Source organism: Balaenoptera borealis, assembly GCF_965194805.1.
Source record: "Balaenoptera borealis genome assembly, chromosome: 13".
NCBI classification, from domain to species: domain Eukaryota; kingdom Metazoa; phylum Chordata; class Mammalia; order Artiodactyla; family Balaenopteridae; genus Balaenoptera; species Balaenoptera borealis.
The window spans coordinates 74,029,986-74,051,500 of NC_138870.1; the positions used below are offsets into that span (position 1 = coordinate 74,029,986).

General features: G+C 34.3%; 1 long non-coding RNA gene across 1 annotated transcript in view; it reads left to right on the forward strand.

Moving 5' to 3' along the window:
• Window positions 1-526: 526 nt before the first annotated feature.
• LOC309609861 overlaps window positions 527-21,515 on the forward strand; it is a 121,985-nt gene continuing 100,996 nt past the window's right edge. The window contains exon 1 of the long non-coding RNA XR_014233630.1: window positions 527-680. This is a non-coding gene — a long non-coding RNA (uncharacterized lncRNA). The remainder of the gene's footprint in view (window positions 681-21,515) is intronic.

Consider the following 21,515-nt stretch of genomic DNA (forward strand, 5'->3'; position numbering starts at 1 on the left):
GATGTCCACTCTCACCACTATTATTCAACATAGTTTTGGAAGTTTCAGCCACAGCAATCAGAGAAGAAAAAGAAATAAAAGGAATCCAAATTGGAAAAGAAGAAGTAAAACTGTCACTGTTTGCAGATGACATGATACTATACATAGACAATCCTAAAGATGCTACCAGAAAACTACTAGAGCTAAGCAATGAATTTAGTAAAGAAGCAGGATACAAAATTAACGCATAGAAATCTCTTGCATTCCTATATACGAATGATGAAAATTCAGAAAGAGAAATTAAGGAAACACTCTCATTTATCATTGCAACAAAAAGAATAAAATACCTATGAATAAACCTACCTAAGGAGACAAAAGACCTGTATGCAGAAAACTACAAGACACTGATGAAAGAAATTAAAGATGACACAAACAGATGAAGAGATATACCATGTTCTTGGATTGGAAGAAACAACATTGTGAAAATGACCACACTACCCAAAGCAATCTACATATTCAATGCAATCCCTGTCTAACTACCACTGGCATTTTTCACAGAACTAGAACAAAAAATTTCACAATTTGTATGGAAACACAAAAGACCCCAAATAGCCAAAAAAATCTTGAGAAAGAAAAACGGAGCTGGAGGAATCAGGCTCTGTGACTTCAGACTATATTACAAAGCTACAGCAATCAAGACAGTATGGTACTGGCACAAAAACAGAAATATAGACCAATGGAACAGGATAGAAAGTCCAGAGATAAACCCATGCACATATGGTTACCTTATTTTTGATAAAGGAGGCAAGAATATACAATGGAGAAAAGACAGCCTCTTCAATAAGTGGTGCTAGGAAAACTGGACAGATACATGTAAAAGAATGAAATTAGAACACTCCCTAACACCATACACAAAAATAAACTCAAAATGGACTAAAGACCTAAATGTAAGGCCAGACACTATAAAACTCTTAGAGGAAAACATAGGAAGAACACTCTAAGACATAAATCACAGCAAGATCCTTTTTGACCCCCCTCTAGAGAAATGGAAATAAAAACAAAAATAAACAAATGGGACCTAATGAAACTTAAAAGCTTTTGCACAGCAAGGGAAACCATAAACAAGACGAAAAGACAGAGAAGATATTTGCACACAAAGCAACTGACAAAGGATTAATCTCCAGAATTTAAAAGCAGCTCATGCAGCCCAATATCAAAAAAACAAACAACCCAATCCAAAAAATGGGCAGAAGACCTAAATAGACATTTCTCCAAAGAAGATATACAGTTTGCCAATAAACACATGAAAGGATGCTCAACATCACTACTCATTAGAGAAATGCAAATCAAAGCTACAATGAGGTATCACCTTACACTGGTCAGAATGGCCATTATCAAGAAGTCTACAAGCAATAAATGCTGGGGAGGGTGTGGAGAAAAGGGAACCTTCTTGCACTCTTGGTGGTAATGTAAACTGATACAGCCACTATGGAGAACAGTATGGAGGTTCCTTAAAAATGTAAAAATAGAACTACCATATGACCCAGCAATCCCACTACTGGGCATATACCCTGAGAAAACCATAATTCAAAAAGAGTCACGTACCACAATGTTCACTGAAGTTCTATTTGCAATGGCCAGGACATGGAAGCAACCTAAGTGCCCATTGACAGATGAATGGATAAAGAAGATGTGGCACATATATACAATGGAATATTACTCAACCATAAAAAGAAACAAAATTGAGTTATTTGTAGTTAAGTGGTTGGACATAGAGTGTGTCATACAGAGTGAAGTAAGTCAGAAAGACAAAAACAAATACCATACGCTAACACATGTATATGGAATCTAAAAAAAAAAGGTTTCTCCATAAACGTCTAAAAAAAAAAAACAACCTAGGGGCAGGACAGGAATAAAGACTCAGACGTAGAGAATGGACTTGAGGACACGGGGAGGGGGAAGGGTAAGCTGGGACAAAGTGAGAGAGTGGCATGGACATATATACACTACTAAATGTAAAATAGCTTGTGGTAAGCAGCTGCATTGCCCGGGGAGATCAGCTTGGTGCTTTGTGACCACCTAGAGGGGTGGGATAGGGAGGGTGGGAGTGAGATGCAAGAGGAGGGGATATGGAGATATATATATACATATAGCTGATTCACTTTGTTAGCAGAAACTAACACAACATTGTAAAGCAATTATACTCCAATAAAGACGTTAAAAAAAAAAAAAACTGTAAAGAGCAGAGGTTCTCACGAAGTAGATTTAAATTCACTATGAAAAAGATGTGGAAATAATTGCTTGTAACTTTTAATATCTATTACCATGAAATATGAAAAAGAAATAGTTCACATTTAATTATTCTTAGATCTAAAGAGACATGAAATAATTTAGTCTGATTGCCACAAAAGGTGACTGTTGCATTTGGATAGTAAGGCTGTAGGTTTCAGACAATAATACTAGAGGTTTACAAATCTCAAAGAGGACATATAATTAATTCAACTCTGTATCAGTCACCAAAGTCACAAGAGTTCTCCATGATGCCTATGAGGTTATTTTTTCAATCATTCAATGTTTTTGGTAGAGCAAATTATAACAGTGTCTCTGAGGGACAGCTACTTATCCTCAAACATACACACAGGTTAAATTCTTATCCTAAACTTTTCTTCTGAATAAAATGGGACAATGAGAATATTAATATACTCTAAATGACAATATTTTAGGATAGATTTTTACATATTTTTATTTTAAATGCTGGGATATAATCATAGGATTTAGATGTAATTTATAAAATATAGGCATATATGCTCTGGCACAGTGAGACAAATTGTAGTTCCAGATTGACACTATTTGCATGATTTTTATTAAGTCCTATACTGAAAAATGAGAAGGCAGGTAGTTAAATTAATTGATTTGTTAGATCCCTACTGGTTCTAAAATTGTGTTATTTTAAGTAATTTTGTTTTATACGAACCTTAAAGAGTATTGAAGGTCAATAAATCATTCACTTCTGAGGACTGATAAATGTATATTTTCTGAATAGCTTCCTTCCTTTATTTATTTTCCTAAAATTAGTCTAAACCACAGTGAATGATTCATTAATTCCTCGCAGCACAGTTGTTCAGAAATTTCCATCAAAATGAAAACAGACACACTCTCTCTTGATTCCAGCGGAGAATTACAGCTCTTTTCCTCCATAAACATCTACCAGTCCCAGTAGGTCTGAGACAACCCATTTTGTAAAGTAAAAATAGAAAATACGTGACCTGCAAGGATCGATATTTTTAGAGCAAACATAATATTTTCCTAGGTCATTATTATACTTTATAATATTGTGAAAACTATCATTATTACATGTAAATTATCATGAATTGAGCTTTATCATGTGCAGTGGCCAAAAGTACATCATTACATTTAATATTATCAAGTGCCCTATGTGAGTAGGTACCATTATTACCCAAATATTAGAGATGAAAATCACACAGTAGTTAGGTTGCAAAGCTGGGATTTAAATGTACTTCTGTCTGATTCCAAAGCCAGAACTCTAAACCATTACATCTTTTTTTAAAACTATTTATTTTAAAATAATTTTAGATTCTTACAAGAGTTTCAAAGGGTACCGAGTATTCCTGTACACCCTTCACCCAGATTCTTCTAATGTTAACATCTTACATAATCATGATACAATTATTAAGATAAGAAATTAACATTGATATAGTACTATTAACTAAACCAGAGGTAAGTAAACATTTTCTGTAAATAGATACTTAGTCATTATTTTAGGCTTGTGGACCCTATGGTCTTTTCCCCAAGTCATCAACTCTGCCCTTATATTGTGAAAGCAGCCTTTATGGAAACATTACATAAAGAAATGGGTATGGCTGTACTCCACTAAAACTTGAAAAACAAGCAACTCGACTGATCTGGCCCATGGGCTGTAGATATCAGAGTCCTAAACTAAACTATAGATTTTACTCAGATTTCACCAGCTTTGCTACCAATGTCCTTTTTCTGTTCCAGGATCCAATCCAGGATGGCACATTGCATTTAGAGGTCATATGTCTTTAGTTTTTTTTCCATTTGTAACATTTTTGCACTCCCCTTTTCTTTCACAACCTTGACACTTCTGAAAATTAATGGCCAGGATTTTGAAAATGTCCCTCAATTTTGTTGTCTGATGTTTTCTCATGATTAGATTGGGGCTGTGGATTTGGGGGAAGAATATCACAAGTGTGATTTTGCCCTTCTCCTTGCATCATACTGTATCTTTTTTAAAGAAAATTTAAGCCATTAGTTTTTAGAATTCCCTAAATCCTGACATTTCTGATTTCTAATTACTCTAATTCAACTTCTAGCATTATGGAGATCGTGAAAAACCCTGGGGATTGTAATGCAAATATTACTATTTATGCTTTATTGTCAACTGAAAAATAATATTCAAGAGCTACCAATATTATTAGCACTTAGATTGGGACCATAGTGAATAATTAGAGCTGTAGTATACTCCTAATATAATTTAATATACTATTGATACATTCATCATTTGTCAAAATTTAACAATAGCCACCAAAAATATACTCATGGAAAAATAACAGTTCTCAGTAACTTGTTAATTATAAGCCAATTAGTTTAAATATGTTAGAAAAAGAACCAAGATATTTAAACTTAAGATAGAACAAGATATCTAAACCATATGATTTACCAACATTTTTTTCTCATTAGTCTAAAGAGTTTGATATCTCCAGTGAGTCAATCCAAAATTTTTGTTCATCTAGCAAGATCATCTCCATCTTAATTAGACATGTGAAAGTAGAAATGTATGTTCTTAGTGAATCCCAAAACTGACTTTAAAAATACATTTCTTCAATAATATTTTATGTAACGATGTTAGCTTATTTTTTCATGCTGGGTACCTACCAAATGACAAGACATTCAAAACTTTTATAATTTACATCTAAAATCTTCTCATCTGAAAATTACAAATATTTATTGTTTTTTATGAGTGTCTTCTCATGCTTTATAATCAGATATGGTAGTTTTTGCATTAGTGTCATCAAAAATATAAGTAAAATTTTATGGCCTTAATTTTTCACTCATTATTTCAGATACACGTTAACATATGTTAACTTGCTGATCATATTTTTGTTGACCCATATGTTTTTATTGTTCCTGGACAAAGTTATCTGAAGTCCAACAAGTCTAAAACTAATCACATTATATTGAACCTTATATGAGTGTGGTCTTTTGTGTTCCATAAGTAAATGGGGTCCATTTGCCCATCCTCATAAACTAAAAATTTTCTGAATAAACTTGACTATTTCATTTAACACAATGTCCATTTTCCTTCCAAGTCCAGTCAATTCTGCATCAGAAATTTCTCATAAATATGACTTCAACTCTTAGTCCTCATAGCCATATCTGAGTCCTATACTTTATTATTTTCTTTTTGACCTTAACCCATTATCTTGACAACACCTTCTTCTACCTAGAGTCTGGTCTCCACAATGTTAGCATACTTCTCTTTCTGAGAGATATATCTGATCATGTCACTCTGCAGATTAAAAAACTCTTGTACTCTTTACCTAAGATGAAGGGTAAATCCCAAACTTCTAGTCATGGCATATAAACCCAATGTGCTTGCAATCTCACTCCTTATATTCAGAACCCATCACGAACCACCCTCACCTCCTGAACTTGCTCCAGAGTAAATCTGAGTTTCATATGATATTCTCGTTGTTGCTCTTCTCTCTTCCATGTCTAGTTCATTCTTTAGATATATTGTCCTAGTATACATTTCCTAATATTGTGCTTAAGATGTTTTCTAACATTTCAATGCAATTTTTCTATATTTTAAATAGTAGTGTATATTATGTAAACTTTTAGTTCATATGGAAAATATATACATGTATGATAGTAGCTTTAATAATGGAAATATATAATATGTGTGATTGATTTTAAGAGAGTTTATTGCCTCTTTCATATATGCCTCAGGAAATGGATTGAGAAGAATACCATTTTTCTTTATAGATGGTCAATACACCAAAGATGGAAAGTTTTTACAAGCTTTAAAACTTAATCTAAAATCAGTTCATTCTATACTTGGTAAGAATAACACTTTGGCAACATGTTCAATTTCTTCTACAGTTACTGATCTAGTCTGTTCATGTTTTCCATATGATATTGTTTTACATATTTTTGAAGAAAATCTTTCAACTTCACTAAAATTCCAAATTATTATTATGTAACAGCATAGCATTTTCTAATATTGTGAAAGTTTTGTTTTATATATTTTCTTTTATCATTTTTGTGTTAACTTGTATATGTACTGTAGTCATTTTGTATTTATTTTCTATTGCTATGCATCAAAATGCCACAAATTTTGCAGCATAAAGCCATATTGATTTGTTAACTCAGTTTCTGTAGGTCAGAAGTTTAGCATGGTATAACAAGGTTCTCTGCTAAGAATATCACAAGGTTGTTTTCAAGATGTTGGATGGGCTGAGTTCTCTGAAGTCTCTGGGGAAAAATTCGTTTCCAAGCTCATTTCTTGTTGTTAGGAAATGTCAGTTCCTTGCACCTATAGTGACTGAATTCCCCTTTCCCTTGCTGGTTATAACCCAGGGGTCACTCTCAGCTTCTAAAGGCTGCCTAGACCCTTGTCACGTGGCCTCTCCATCTTCAAGCCAACAGTGGCTCATTGAATCCTTCTCATGCACTGAATCTCTGACTTCCTCCGTTGTGACCAGCCAGAAAAAGCTCTCTGCTTTTAAAGGACTCATGTAATTAAGTCAAACCCACCTGGATAATTTCCCTATGTCGACATCAACTGTGACATATATTATAACCTAGTTACAGGAATAAACTTCGTCGTATTCACTGTGCCTTGGACTATGCGTGGTGTGTGCAAGAGGGGTGGGCAATCTTGGAAGCCATCTTAGAATTCTGCCTCCCACAGTATCCAAAACTGCTTCTAAAATAAACATATTTTTATGTATTCCAGGTAAATGAAGTTCCAATTCATCCATATATCCACACTGGATACTTTAGATTTGTCCAATCCCTACACCACACCTATCCTTACATACAAGAAGAATGTTTTAGCAAATAACTGGAATGAAATTCTTTCTCACAAGCATCTCTGGAGAATAATCTTTACTGTTTATCCCCACTGACAGAGTGCTAGTTCAGACCTTATCAACTCTGGTCAGACTGCACCTGCCTCTCCCTATTTATACCACCAGCCTCTTATTTTAAACCATTTTCAGTCTGTAATTAAATTCAGCTTGTTAAAAACCAAATCTGATACCTTTATTTCTGTAATTAAGAATATATTTCGATTCTCTTCCTTCTTTATGATAAATTTCAAGCTCCTTGACATTATCAGTATAAATCTGTGAGGGCAAAAGGCAGTGTGAAAGAACTGTCTGGTTTATAACATGCATTTGATAAATTTTTTTTTACTGAATTATAGGAAAAATGTTAAGCTTAAAAATCATCTTATTTCATTTCCTCAGCTTCAACTTCTGCCACTTTACCTCACTCTGTGTTCCAATGACATTAAATATCTCACCTTTCACAGAACACACAGCCATTTCACACATTTTTATTTTTTTTTTGGCTTGACACATGCTCTTAGCTATCACAGTAAAACCTTATCACAGTAAAACCTTTTCTCACATTCTCTGCCTCCTCATTTTGCAAGATCCATCCCAAATGTTTCCTCCAGTATGAACTCCTCTATAATACCCCCAATATTTTAGTTTCCTTCCCTTTCTATTATATTAATGATGTTGTGAAGTTATAAGTGATATAACCATGTTAAAGAAAGTCCTGTAATGTGACCATGTGCTTGGTGTGTGGTAGGAGTATGATCCATTTTTGGAAAAGATGGTGGGCTGGAAATATTCCCTTTCCTATAGCAAATCAGGAAAATGTCACATTAAAAAATAAATGCAATTGCAGTCTTGACTCATAATGAATTTAACTTTTGGACTCACTGAACAGTATCAAGTAGGTGATATCTACTTAAAGGAATAAATTGAAATTGCAGCCCAGTATATGCATAGAGGAGTACTACTGCAGAAGAGTAGGATCAGCACCCACAGTGGTCTACACGAGGGAGGAGTGGGGACTGGAAGTGAGAAAGGGCAGGGAAGAGTAAGTGGGCTCTGCAGTAGCTGGTGTGTTTTAACTTCCAAATCAAGGTCAGTTAGCAGTAACAGCAGAATCAACTTTCCAGCAAGAAGAGTGAAGTTGGTACTGAGCCTGCGTGTCTGGAGCCTGTGCTCCGCAAGAGAGGCCGCGATAGTGAGAGGCCCGCGCACCGCGATGAAGAGTGGCCCCCGCTTGCCGCAACTGGAGAAAGCCCTCGCACAGAAACGAAGACCCAACACAGCCAAAAATAAATAAATAAATTTATTTTAAAAAAAAATGTCTATTAGCCAGAAGCAACTTCACTGGATTCCTTCTCTCCAACAATATTTCCCCACCAAGAATTCCACAAATAACTATGCCTCATTATTAAAAAAAAAAAAAAAAAAAAAAGAATAGTGAAGTTGGGATATACTAGTAATTGCTGACATCTAGGAATATCAAGGGGCACAAATTCAAGAAAAAAAGAACAAAAAACACTTAATCAAATTCCAACAAAAAGAATTCATTTCTTATGAGTGTCAGATTTATCAATATGAATTGTTATTCACAGTCCCAGATTTTCTAATGTAAATGAAATCACACTCTTCGAAAATCCACTCATCTTTCAAAATTTTCTTTCATTTATTTGAGATATTAAAATTATAGAAAAATATTTTAAATGAACAAAAAACAAACAAAATACAGATATGGGACAAAAAATAGATACATATATACTGACATACTAGACACAGTCTGGTAAGCTAAACAAAATGACCTCCCAAAGATATCCATACCTTAATGGCTGGAACCTGTGGATATTACCTTATATGTCAAAAAAACAAACAAAAAAAAGGACCTTGCAGATGTAATTAAATTAAAGATTTTTGAGAAGAGGAGATTACTCTAGACTTTCTGGTTGGGCCCTAAATGCAATTACATATATACTTATGAGACACAGAGGAATATTTAATACATGCAAAGAAGAAGGTTATATGAAGATGAAGCAGAGAGAGACTTGAAGCTGCTGTCTTTGATGATTGGAGTAATGTGGCCAGAATTCAAGGAAAACTGGCAGCCACTAGAATTTGGAAGAGGTGAGGCTGGATTCTTCCCTACAGCCTTTGGAGAGAATGTGTCCCTGCTGACATTGGTCCCAGCCCAGTGATAAAAATTTTGGATGTCTGGCCTTCAGAACTTTGAGTGAATTAATTTCTGTTGTTTTAAGATACCAAGTCTGTAATCATTAGTTACAGCAGCTACAGGACACTGATACACACAGAATGATGAAATAGACAAATTCAGTAAATCAGGAAAAAAAAATAGCTTTATATGTTTTAAAATAGCTAAATGAGATTGGTAGTGGTGCTGAAGAAATTTCAGTTTTCTAACAATCTAGTCTAAACACAATTAAGGCTTTCCAATTATGATTACTTCATTTTTCACTTTAGCTAATTCTCAAATAACCAGAATAACTGAGTCAGGGGGAATAAAGAGATACACAGGCGAAGGCAGAGAGTTTTGAAAGATAAAAACAAGCAATTCAAAAATTAGAATGAAAAACAAAACTGTATGAAGTAAATTATTAAAGTGTAATATAAAATTGCATCCAGTATTTACGAATATATTTCCATTCTAAAGGCATCATCCAAAAGTATTAATATGTATGAAATAATAATTTTATTACTCAAAAATTACTTAAATAAATCTAGCTAAAATATGACAATCCCCACATAGTAGCTCAGGAAACCATTTTAAAAAACACATCATGCCACTCACCTGTTTAAAATCTTCAAATGGCCCTTGACATAAAGCAGACCTTCTTCCTATGACCAGCAAGGAAGCCAGGCCTTAGATAGGCTGCATCTTGCTTATCTATTCAATCTCCTCTCTGTTACTCTCTTCTCACTTTTACTCCTCCAGCATCCCGTGATCCAACTCTGTCAGACTGCACTTTGTTCTTGTACACACTAAGGTCTTTCTGGTCTCAATGCCTTTGCGTATCTTGTTCCCTCTGCTTGGCAATCATTCCCCCAGATCTTTTCATGGTTGTTTATTTCTAGCATTCAGGAATCTATCCAATCTATCCCATCAAAGGCTAGTTAATAACTTTTATTTTCTTCATATCACCATCTAAAATGATTTTTTTCATTTATTAAATAGTTTATTTTTCTGTTTCAACTAGAACTTTGAGCAAGAATTTTGGCTTATTCAAAACTGCATAACACTTAGAGTTGTACCTGACAGGAGACAAGCTTTGAAATATTAGTTGAGTGAATAAACATCTCTAGAGAGGATAGTATGCTTTCCCCTTTGACTTTTTAATTAATCTTGTTTATTGTCTTTAGGTCTTCTTGATCGTGCATTGGAGCCAGTCCTTTCTTCTCAAAACAATATTCTTAATTCTTTTTTCTTTCAGTATACCATGAAATACAATCACTGTTCATTTTCCAAACCCAGGTTATTACTAATCTAGGCTACATTATTGTCAGTTAAGAATTTAAAGACACAAATTCTTAATATCAATTTACTCAAATTCATTTCTCTTTCTACTGAGAGTAACTTGCCTGGCTCAGCAAGGTAAGGTATTGAAAAATAAAATTCAAAATTGAAAGATTTTAGGGAAACGTCTTTGAATATAGATCCTTAGATCTCAGTCACAAAGTTCAAGACCTTGATATCCAGTACCTCTTCTGGAGAGGAGACTTTCCATCATTCAAACTAGTCATTTCTTCAATTATTTATTGGTGTCAACTACATGCTTGGATCTTAGAACATAGAAGTGGACAAAAACAAAGTGCTTGCCTTCTAGAGCTTACATTCTATGGGTGAAGACAGCCAATTACCAAATAAATGAGTAAATATGTATTGATTAGATGGTGATGAGTGTAGTAGAGGGAAAAAAATCTAAGTGGCAAGGGGAGTAATAAATTCAGTGGTTGTGAGTATGCTATTCAGTATCATATATTGAGAGAAATACCCGCCCTCATGGTGAGCAGAGTCCTGGAAGAACTAAGGATGTAATCCATCCTTATATGTGAAGAAAGAACATTCTAGACAGAAGGAACAGACAGTGAAAAATCCCTAAGTGAAGTGAGAGGGTGTCTGGTATGTTCAAGAAATAGCAAGAAGGTCAACATGGAAGAGCAATGTGAGTAAAAGAGAGAGTGGTAGCATATGAAGTCTGAAAGGCCAAAGAGTGCAGGGGGTAGGTCATGAAGGGCCTTCTAGACCATTTAAAAAATTTAAACTTTAAATCTGAATCAAATAGCCAGCTAAGGGAGGGTTTGAACAGAGCAGTAATATGATCTGAAATAGTTCAAATGAGTCATCCTGGCTGTCATGTTGAGAATGTATTTCTCCCACATTTCAACTAAGAAAAATTCTAAAGATTAAGAATTTTCTAATTGCAGCCAAAAAACGATAAGTGGCTAGATAAATATTTGATTGCTAAAGAGGAGAACATCTCCTGATAAAATAAACTGTGGTACCTAATTCTTAAGTTGAACCACTGGAAATGTCCAATATTCAAGAGTTTTTGATTTGCAAAAAGAAGCAATTTCATATGTTTAATCCAGTAATTATTCCATAATACTGAAAAAAAAGAGATGTTTTTATGTATGTATTTTTTGGTAATTTTATGTTTTTCCCAAATATTCTGCCAATTATTCTTCTTCACCATGGTTAACCTCCAAACCCAGGTATCTGTACCTATATAAGTATGTTGAGTTATATAGTTAACTCTGTTAATAACTTTTCTGAATTTAAGTGATTGTTCTTATTTTGCTACTCTTTGGGCCTATGATGGTTACATTACTAAATTTTGGTGAGAAATATAAGAATTTAAGTGTAGAATGCAATTTACAATTGGGTAAGGCTTTATCCAATTTTGTGGGGTAATATTCTCCCCACAAAAAAAGATGAAATGAACAGAAATCATTTCATGAAAACTTCTATTTCTAGGATCTGCTTAGTTTACCCTGAACTTTTAGATGTATGCCTTCATTAGCACTTGTAAAATGTGGTAAATACACCTTTCTCTCATATTTCAATGGTTAGTCAGAAAATAAATAAATAATTGGGTAAAAAGTACTAAAATAACTTGGGGGATATCAAAATCATGGTCATGCAACTTGACCCTTTCAGAAGAAAATGGCATGTGAGAAAATTTTTCATAAACATTCAAAAGTGTATTCATATGTCTTTTCTCTAATTTTTATTTTCCCATGATTAAAATCTATTGTGAAATAAATTATGAAGAACAGTGACACATTAGCACAAAATAAGTAATATGGACAGAATTATAGAAAAGAATTATAACCTAGCTTCAACCTAGTAGGAGAAATACACTCCAAAATTATGTTCCCCCAAGAGAGCTTGGTTAAAGTGTAGTTTATGCTCTTAAATTATCAACTGTACTTGAAAGAACAATTTCCAAAGGAGAATTTTACTATCCTTTGTGTTAAAATTGCATAGCATGTAGTAAGATAGCTGCACACAAGAAAGACAAAGAGATCCTACAATATTAACTATGGGTTAGCAATATATAATCCTAAAATATAATATTCTGGGTCACACATATCAACAAAATGACTATTAATGGCAAAATGCCACTGGGATTTTTTTGACTCTGATCTAAGCTTTATTTATTTATTTCTTTTTAATAAAATTAATTTAGTTCCCTGACAAGTTGTTTCACGAGGTGTGCACCCAAACTAATTAAGCCTGTTTTCTTAGGGACTTATGACTTATGGTTGATTGACTTTGTAACTGAATTACATACTAATGCTCTTGCTTTATAACCCCTGATATTTTTGTCTTTACAATATTCCTTTTACCAGATAATATCTTTAGGAATGCGTTCACAGAAACTATTGTTACTCTAGAATACAGATTTAAAATAGCCTCAGTGTTGCAACGGTGCTCATATTATAGCAATGGAAATGCTTCACATGTAAGAGAAGCCCTATCAGAGCAATGGTACAATACAGACCAGCCACAGCCATCATGAGACGTTCAGTTATACAAAAGCAGGTAATATAGGTGCATATAACCAAGTCACAGAGTAATAAGTACAGTGAAATGAATGTGCAAGTGGTAATACAAACCTTTCTGGACCCAATGTTGTGGTTTGAAAGTAGCTGTGATAATTGAGAGGGGCAAAATACCTAGTGTTTCCAGCTATGGAAAATACTGTAAATGTTTTATGCAATATCATTTTGAACCTCCATATGCAAAAGCTATTGAAAGCTGTTATCCTATGCCAAGAATTTAATAATGAAAATGATCTGATTTTAAAAACATATGATTAGGCTTTTCCTTTCCATTTACATTGTAAAAGGGAACTAAATCTAAGATCTTCTGAAATATTATATTTTAAATTATATCATGCATATTAGTTCACTCTAGAAGCCCTTTGCTTATCAAAATTTGGTTGTGTCCTCTCCTGTGGAATCTCAACACTTTCTTATTTGCACCACCAATTATAAACTCTATAGAGCAGCAGTCCCCAACCTTTTTGGCACCAGGGACTGGTTTCATGGAAGACAGTTTTTCCACGGATCGGGGAGGGGGATGCTTCAGGCAGTAATGTGAGCGATGGTTCAGGCGGTAATGTGAGCGATGGGGAGTGATGGGGAGTGGCAGATGAAGCTTCACTTGCTCGCCCGCCACTCACCTCCTGCTGTGCAGCCTGGTTGGGGACCCCAGCTATAGAGAGTAGGTGGGTTGTAGTTATGTAGTTCTTCTATGTACACTATTTATTTGGTCTAGCTAATTGAATAAGTTTTTGTTTCAAGCCTAGCTCTCTATTGTCTAGGCCCTCTCTCTCCTTTATTTTCAGCACTGAAGAGTTCTTATTTCCACATTTCACCATCACTCCTGTTCCCAGTATCCACCTAAAATATTACTATCATTCTCACCTAAGTGAAAGAAAAATAAGGTCTGTTACCTATCTACACACATTAGTCCAAGGAAAAGTTCCCTGATCTCAGTTACAAAAACCCTAACCTGGTAATCAAGTTTCTGAATTCAACTTAAAGATGTGTAGCCTAACACGTGTTTTCGAATCTTTAAACTTTGTGGGACAGAGAAAAAGAATAACTTAGCCGTCTGGAAAGTATATGTCCAAGGTCTTTCAGATAAGCAGGAGACAAACTCTTGACTGAAAAAAAAATTTGCAAAATGCAAAATTGCTTTCATTTTGTCTTATTGCAATTTAAAGATTTGATAGATATTTGTGTACCTGTTAAGAAACAGAATAGGAGAGTGTGTGAGCTTACTTCCAGGGAAGGGTAAACAGATTGAAGGCTCTTGTTTGTTTAGCTTCTAAGTAAAAAACAAGACAGTATCCATCAGGAAGCCTAGCCTTACCACCAACAGTCCTGTAGTATGAACACACATCCATTCAGTAAGAGGCCATGTGAGTGCACACACAACACACTCAGCTAATCAGAACTATCAGCTATTCCACTAACTATTTGCTTTTTTTTTCTAATTGTGGTAAAATGTTCATAACATAAAATTTACCATTTTAACCAGTTTTAAGTGTAACCATTTACTTTTATAGGCTTTTTTCCTATATGAACCAGATCATTGGGGGCTTATAATTTTCAAACTTTATGTCTCACAAATAGCAAAGTAATCATATAAGTTCTCTGAACTGAATGACAGGCTTGTTCTCCTCTCTGACTTATGCCAGAAAGTTGCATGCAGAAATGCACTGAATGGTTAAAGCAAACTCACACAATCATGATCTTATCCAGCACAAAAATTCATTAATGATTAGAAGAGGATACAAAAAAACAGCAGGCACAGATGAAGCATCAAAGCATTGGTTTCTTGAAGGGATCTAAACCATCAAACACAGCTTAAAACACAAAAGTTCCCTTTTCTGCCTTGAGACATGTCTGTCATCTCAAAGTAACAGATGAGATCTAATGATGTGTGCAGTATGACTTAGAGACAAGAAAGCTTCTCAGATTTGGGCTTCTTGTTTATACTTCATTATTCATTCAGATTGACAGCCTACAGGACTAACTTTTGTTCTTCAACCAACTGCATTCCACAGGTCCATAACTCCACGTGTGTTTATAATAAGCAATCAAGACAGACCAGGTATATCTTGTTAAAAACATTCTTAGATAATGACTTCCTTGGTTAACTCTATATTAGAAAATGGCAACACAGTGTTGATGAGGTCTATCAAAAAGTTGCCTCTCACATCCCTGAGGAGTAGAGAGCTGGTCACAGTGATAAAAGGTATTTTCGTATGTTTAAGAATTGATCTGATACCACTCACCCCCTAAATTGGAGATTACTGTATAATATAAAAGTGCTAGCCTAACTAAGAAAGCTACAAAGCATTTCTTAAAACTATCATTTAGCTATTTGCTTCACATAGCTCTATGTAAATAACACAAAAAATCCTATTGATTGAAAATGTCACAATTATTCAAAAGTTGAAATGAGAAATGAAAAAGAGACCCAAGTAATTATGATTCACATGAAAAACTGAAATAAACTCATTCCAATTTCAGTGAATCCTAAGTGTGAAAATCACCTGGGTTGCTGGTAAAAATTTCAGTCTCTGATACATACTGGAAATTATAATTTAACAGCCGTCTTAGATTACTCCAATGCAGGTGGTATCCAAGCACATTTTGAGAAACACATTAAATGATCCAGATGCATCAGTTCATGGATATTGATGGCCACATATGAGCATGGCTCTTTGCTATAGAAATTACGAAGTGTAGTTCCCTAGTACTTAAATTACTACATTAAAAGTACTTGGGAAAATCTTAATGATGAACATGATGGTTGCAGCAAATATTACGTTTATGTTTAATGTATTTTGTATGAATTATACAAAGGCTCATTTTTTTTAAATTGGCAATCCAGCTGTAGATGCTCTTTTTAACCATCATACTCAATTAAGCCTAACACTTCAATGCTCAAACACTTTGAAACAATAGAAGATAATTACTGTGAAAAAAAAAATGACTGTGAGGAAAATCAGGCAGATGTTTTAACTACTTGAAGAGTGTTTGTGTGTGTGTGTGTGCAGTAATTATCTTTGCTTTATTAAAACTGTTCAAATTATGTCAGTTGCTACTATTAAGCAGTAAATTTGTATACTTATGCTTGCAATGTGTAGAGATCAAACATGGGAATCACTCTAAGTCCTAAGGAAGAAAGAATGATGCTATATCATGATCCAGCTTTTTCTCCTTATTTTGAAGACATGGCATCTATGTCAGTTAGGCAACTAAATAATAATTCTACTCTAGGCTATGGTTTTCTGTGTGGGCCAGAATCATGTATCATACCCTTAATATGTATCATACCTTATATATATATATATACACATATATATATAAATGTAATTATATATCATAATATATAATATCATATATATAAAAATATATATATGTGTGTGTGTGTATATATATATATATATATATATATATATATATATACATACACTCACACACACACACACACACACACACACACACACAGAGGTCCCTGACTTATTATGGTTTGATTTAAGATTTTCTGACTTTAAGATGGTGCAAAAGCAGTATGCATTTAGTAGGAACAATACTTTGAATTTTTATCTTTTCTCACATTACCAATACACAAAACAATACTCTCTCCTGATTCTGGGCAGCAGCAGCAGCAAGCTACATCTCCCAGTCAGCCACGTGATCATTAGGGTAAATAACCAATATACTTATTATCATCCTGTACCCATACAAACATTCTGTTTTTCACTTTCAGTAAGATATTCAATGAATTAAATGAGATATTTAACACTTTATTATAAAATAGGCTTTCTGTTAGATGACTTTGTCCAACTGTAGGCTAAGTGTTCTGAGCATCTTTAGGGTGAGTTGCTGTTCAGTAGATTAGGTGTATTAAATGCATTTTCGACTTACAATATTTTCAATTAATATTTTCAATTTATGATGGGTTTATTAGGACATAACCCTATCATAAGTTGATGAAGATCTATCTATCTATCTATCTATTTATCTATCTATCTATTGAGAGAGAATATAGATCCCAATAGGCAGCAGTGTCATAGGAGATGGGAGGTGATTTATTTCTTATCTTTTGATTTGCAGTTACCTTCCTTTAATCACTTTATTAGAGGATGGAGGACATAAGAATCCTGGGAACAATGTGTTTGCAGGAGTGTATTTTTTTCTTGAGCGGCTTTTGGTCAAAGATGTTTTACACACTGTGCTATATTATTGACACATAAAATTATCTACAGAGAAACTATGTAGCACAGGAGAAGATCCATTTAATTCCTTCAGAGCTATACTAGCTGAAGACTTGTTGGATATAAGAAAAAAAAGGAGCCAGTTCTCAGTTATCTCCTCTCCGGTTTTAGATTGAGAGCAAGACTCTACATCCACCAAGGGAATGGGGAAGAGGGAAATGTTTTCCAGACACCCCATATGCTGGTCATATAAAGAGGAATAAAATAACTTTCCATTTAAAATCATGTCTAACTAATGATCTATAAATCAACCTCTTTTAATTTCCCACTAAAATATAGATGAAGATTTCAAAAGAAAACACACACACACACACACACATACACACTCCAAATATAAGACTGAGAGACACCCAGACAATTGTCACATCCCAGGAGTAAATTCCACTAATTGCAACATCCATGAAACTGAAATCAGAATATCAGTTATGTCACATTCCTTGTAACATAAAAGAGAAACTGAGAGCTCCTAGTAGATGTCTTTCCCCTTTACAATATTTTGTTCCTGGATAGAGTTCTAGGGTCTGTGCCAAAGAAAAAACTGGGCAGCTAACCTTCTGTGGTACAGATACAGCTTTTCAGGTGGCCAAAATATGCATATAAGAGTACAAGTCATTCTTTTATTCTGAGAATTTAATCCATGAAAAATAGCATATTAGAAGGCAAATGGAATTGGTGGTATCACATTGCAATATTAGTTGTACTGTTTCAACAAGTAAATGCATTTATTGTAAAAAGCCACACTATCTTCACTCTCATCTCCTCCTTCCCAGAAACACGTGTTCATGTGAAGACAGAGAGGAGGAATATGAGGCCTGTAAAAGAAAATGATGTAGTATCCCCCAAAGCAGAAAATATGAAGTAAATATTGATAAAATTGACTAAATAAAAATTAAAACACCAGTATATCAAGATTCTACCACTGTAAGAAAGTTTGAAGACAAACAGCAAACTTGGGAAAGCATATGCTACATGAATGGAAGGCAAATGTCAGTGTCCTCATTGCCTACAGAGTCATTACAGTGGAAACAAACAAAGGATGAACATTGCAGAAGTTAAACAAAGAACCTGAACCTAAAATTTACAACAGAAATAAATGTGGCTGACAGACCTAGAGAATATCATACTAAGTGAAGTAAGTCAGACAGAGAAAGACAAATATTATATCATATCACTTGTATGTGGAACCTAAAAAATAATACAAATGAATTTGTTGACAAACCAGAAACAGACTTACAGACATAGAAAACAAACTTATGGTTACCAAAGAGGAAAGGGGGAGGGGTAGAAAAATTAGGAGTATGGGATTAACAGATACATAGCACTATATATAAAATAGATAAACAACAAGGATTTACTGTATAGCACAGGGAACTATATTCAATATCTTGTAATAACCTATAATGGAAAAGAAGCTGAAGAAAGTATATATATATAAAACTGAATCATTTTGCTGTATACCTGAAACTAACACAATACTGTAAATCAAGTATACTTTAACTTAAAAAAAGAAGAAATAAAGGTTGTTAAAAGCTAACAATAATGTAATTTCATCAGTTTAAACAAATTAAATACCTTCAAGTAAAAAGAAGATTCCATAGTTCATCTAATAAATTAGTTTTTTAAAAAGGAAGGGAGAGGAAGAGAGATAGAGAGAAATATTTTGTAAATGTAATGCTAAATGTCATCAAGAATTCTGTATAATCAATTCTTTATATGCTGCATATAAAGGTGTAAATTTATATAACCTAGCTGGTTAACAATTTAGAAATCAAGAGTTCTATAAATATTTATAGTTTTTGACTAAGTAATCCTACTTATTAGAATCTGCACTAGAAAGTAATATTAAATAAGGAAAAAAACAGGCATACACTAACTTATTGAAACATTATTTATAAAAAGATAACTTAAAAACTATTTTAATATTGAAGGATGGGAGAGTCATTCAGTAAATTATAATACATTAATATAATGCATTATTATGCATCTGGTTTTTAAATAAAATAATAAAACACTTAGGTTATAGGACAATGTATAACAATATGTTACTAACTATGCAGAAAGAAATCCCAGAGGAAACAAAATGAGAATGAAATACACAAAAAGGTCAACAGTGGTCATCTCTGCATCTCCATAACTACCACAGAATTTCTGAACTATAGTTCTGTGGTGAATACTAGACATTTGCTTCCCAAGGGATTCTGACGCAGGCAGCCCATATTTTGGAACCCTGGCCTAAAGAATAAAATCCATATGCCAATAAAATCCAAACTTGTGTTACATAAAAGGCACTTCATGACTTAGTTTCTTCCCACTTCCAGTTTCATCCACCCCTTTCCACCTACTCCCAAATCACGGAAAATGTCATTCTTTAAATAATTATTTATTTAAGAGTGGACAAAGGTGAATACAGGAACAGAATCTCTGGGGGAGGGACCTAAAACTACATTTTTTAACATGCCTTGTGACTTTGATGCATCAAGATGGCCTTAATATTCCCCTTAACTACACATTAGACAGATTTATTCTTTACTATAGGTCAATGACTTCTCTTTACTTAGAAAATTTACTTTAGAAAGCTTGCAATTAAAAATTCTTTCTCTGCCCCTTTGAAATGTATGTAAATCTTCCAGCCTCTTGCCAATATTACAACCCAGGACATACCTTTCTCAAAAATTCAGAAACCACCTCTGAAATGGAAACAGCAAAAGGGAAAGCAACCCTACCTCCCAGTCTCTGAGGGAAGGAAGGAAGCTTCACTGGGTGACAATTAGCAAACCCAGATGGCCGTATCACAGAGACAAATATTTGTAAACTCAGGAATAACTCCATGTGCTAGACACATTTCATTTATCAACCTTACCCTTAATGTTTTCCAGTACTTTTTCACTAGCTCACTTCAGCACTTAAGTATCCTTCTGCTTTTTGTTTCAGGGCAGTTGGAGTTCAATCTCTCCCCTATTGCAGTAATCTGAATAAAGACTTTCTTGCCTGCTTAACTTTGCCCAGTGCAATTTTTGCTTTAACAGTACTAAAACTGGAGGCTTCCATGATGGTCCTCATACTCTTCCCTCTGCCTAGAGGGTTTTCTTCTCCAGCCATACTGCTCACCTTGATAAGCTGGCCAATACCTAAAGACTTAGCTTAACTCTCAACTCCACAGAAAGTTTCCTTTAACCATCCCTAATCCTTTCCATTCTTCTCTCTCCAATCCCTGACAAATGATATTGTCTTGAATTTATTGTGTTATAACAAAAAGAACATGAGTTTTGGAATCGTAAGTGATCATACCAATTTTACTGCATGCCAGCTTTGTGATCTCAAGCACTGAACTTAACATTGCAGAACATGGGTTTTCTCAGGCTTAACACAGAAATGACAATATCTTTTTCTCAGGGTATATTCATTGGATTAAAAATACATATTTATAAAGTGCCTGTAGCATAAACCCATGTTTTGCTTTGTTTTTGAGTTGTTGTGTTTTTATTAAGACTTTATGGTTTTAAAGCTGTTCTTGGTTCTCAATAAAATTAAGGGGAAGGTGCAGAGATTTCCCATATACTCCTGCCCCTACACATGCAGAGCTTCCTCACCATCAATAGCCAGAACCAGAGTGGTACATTTGTTACAACTGATGAACCTACATGGACACATCATAATCACCCAACGTTCATAGCTTACCTTGGGTTTTACTCTTGGTGTTGTACATTCTATGGGTTTGCACAAACATATAATGACAAGTACCTACTATCATATTATCATACTGGTATTTTCACCACCCTAAAAATCCTCTGTGCTCTACATATTCATCGGCCCCCACCCCACCCACTCCCCACCCAACCCATGGCAACCAGTGAGTTTTTTACCGTAGCTTTGCCTTTTCTAGAATGTTCTATAATTGAAATCATATGGTATTTAGCCTTTTCAGATTGGCTTCTTTTACTTAGTAATATACATTTCAGATTCCTCCACCTCTTTTCATGGCTATTTGACAGCATTTTTGTTTGTTGGATATATGCATAGTTTATTTGAGAGGTGGTGTCTGTTCTGAATAGCTTTCCTCTTCTTCTGATGCAGTATCTCCCTTTGCTTTTTGGAGCTGCTTTTTCTCTCCCAA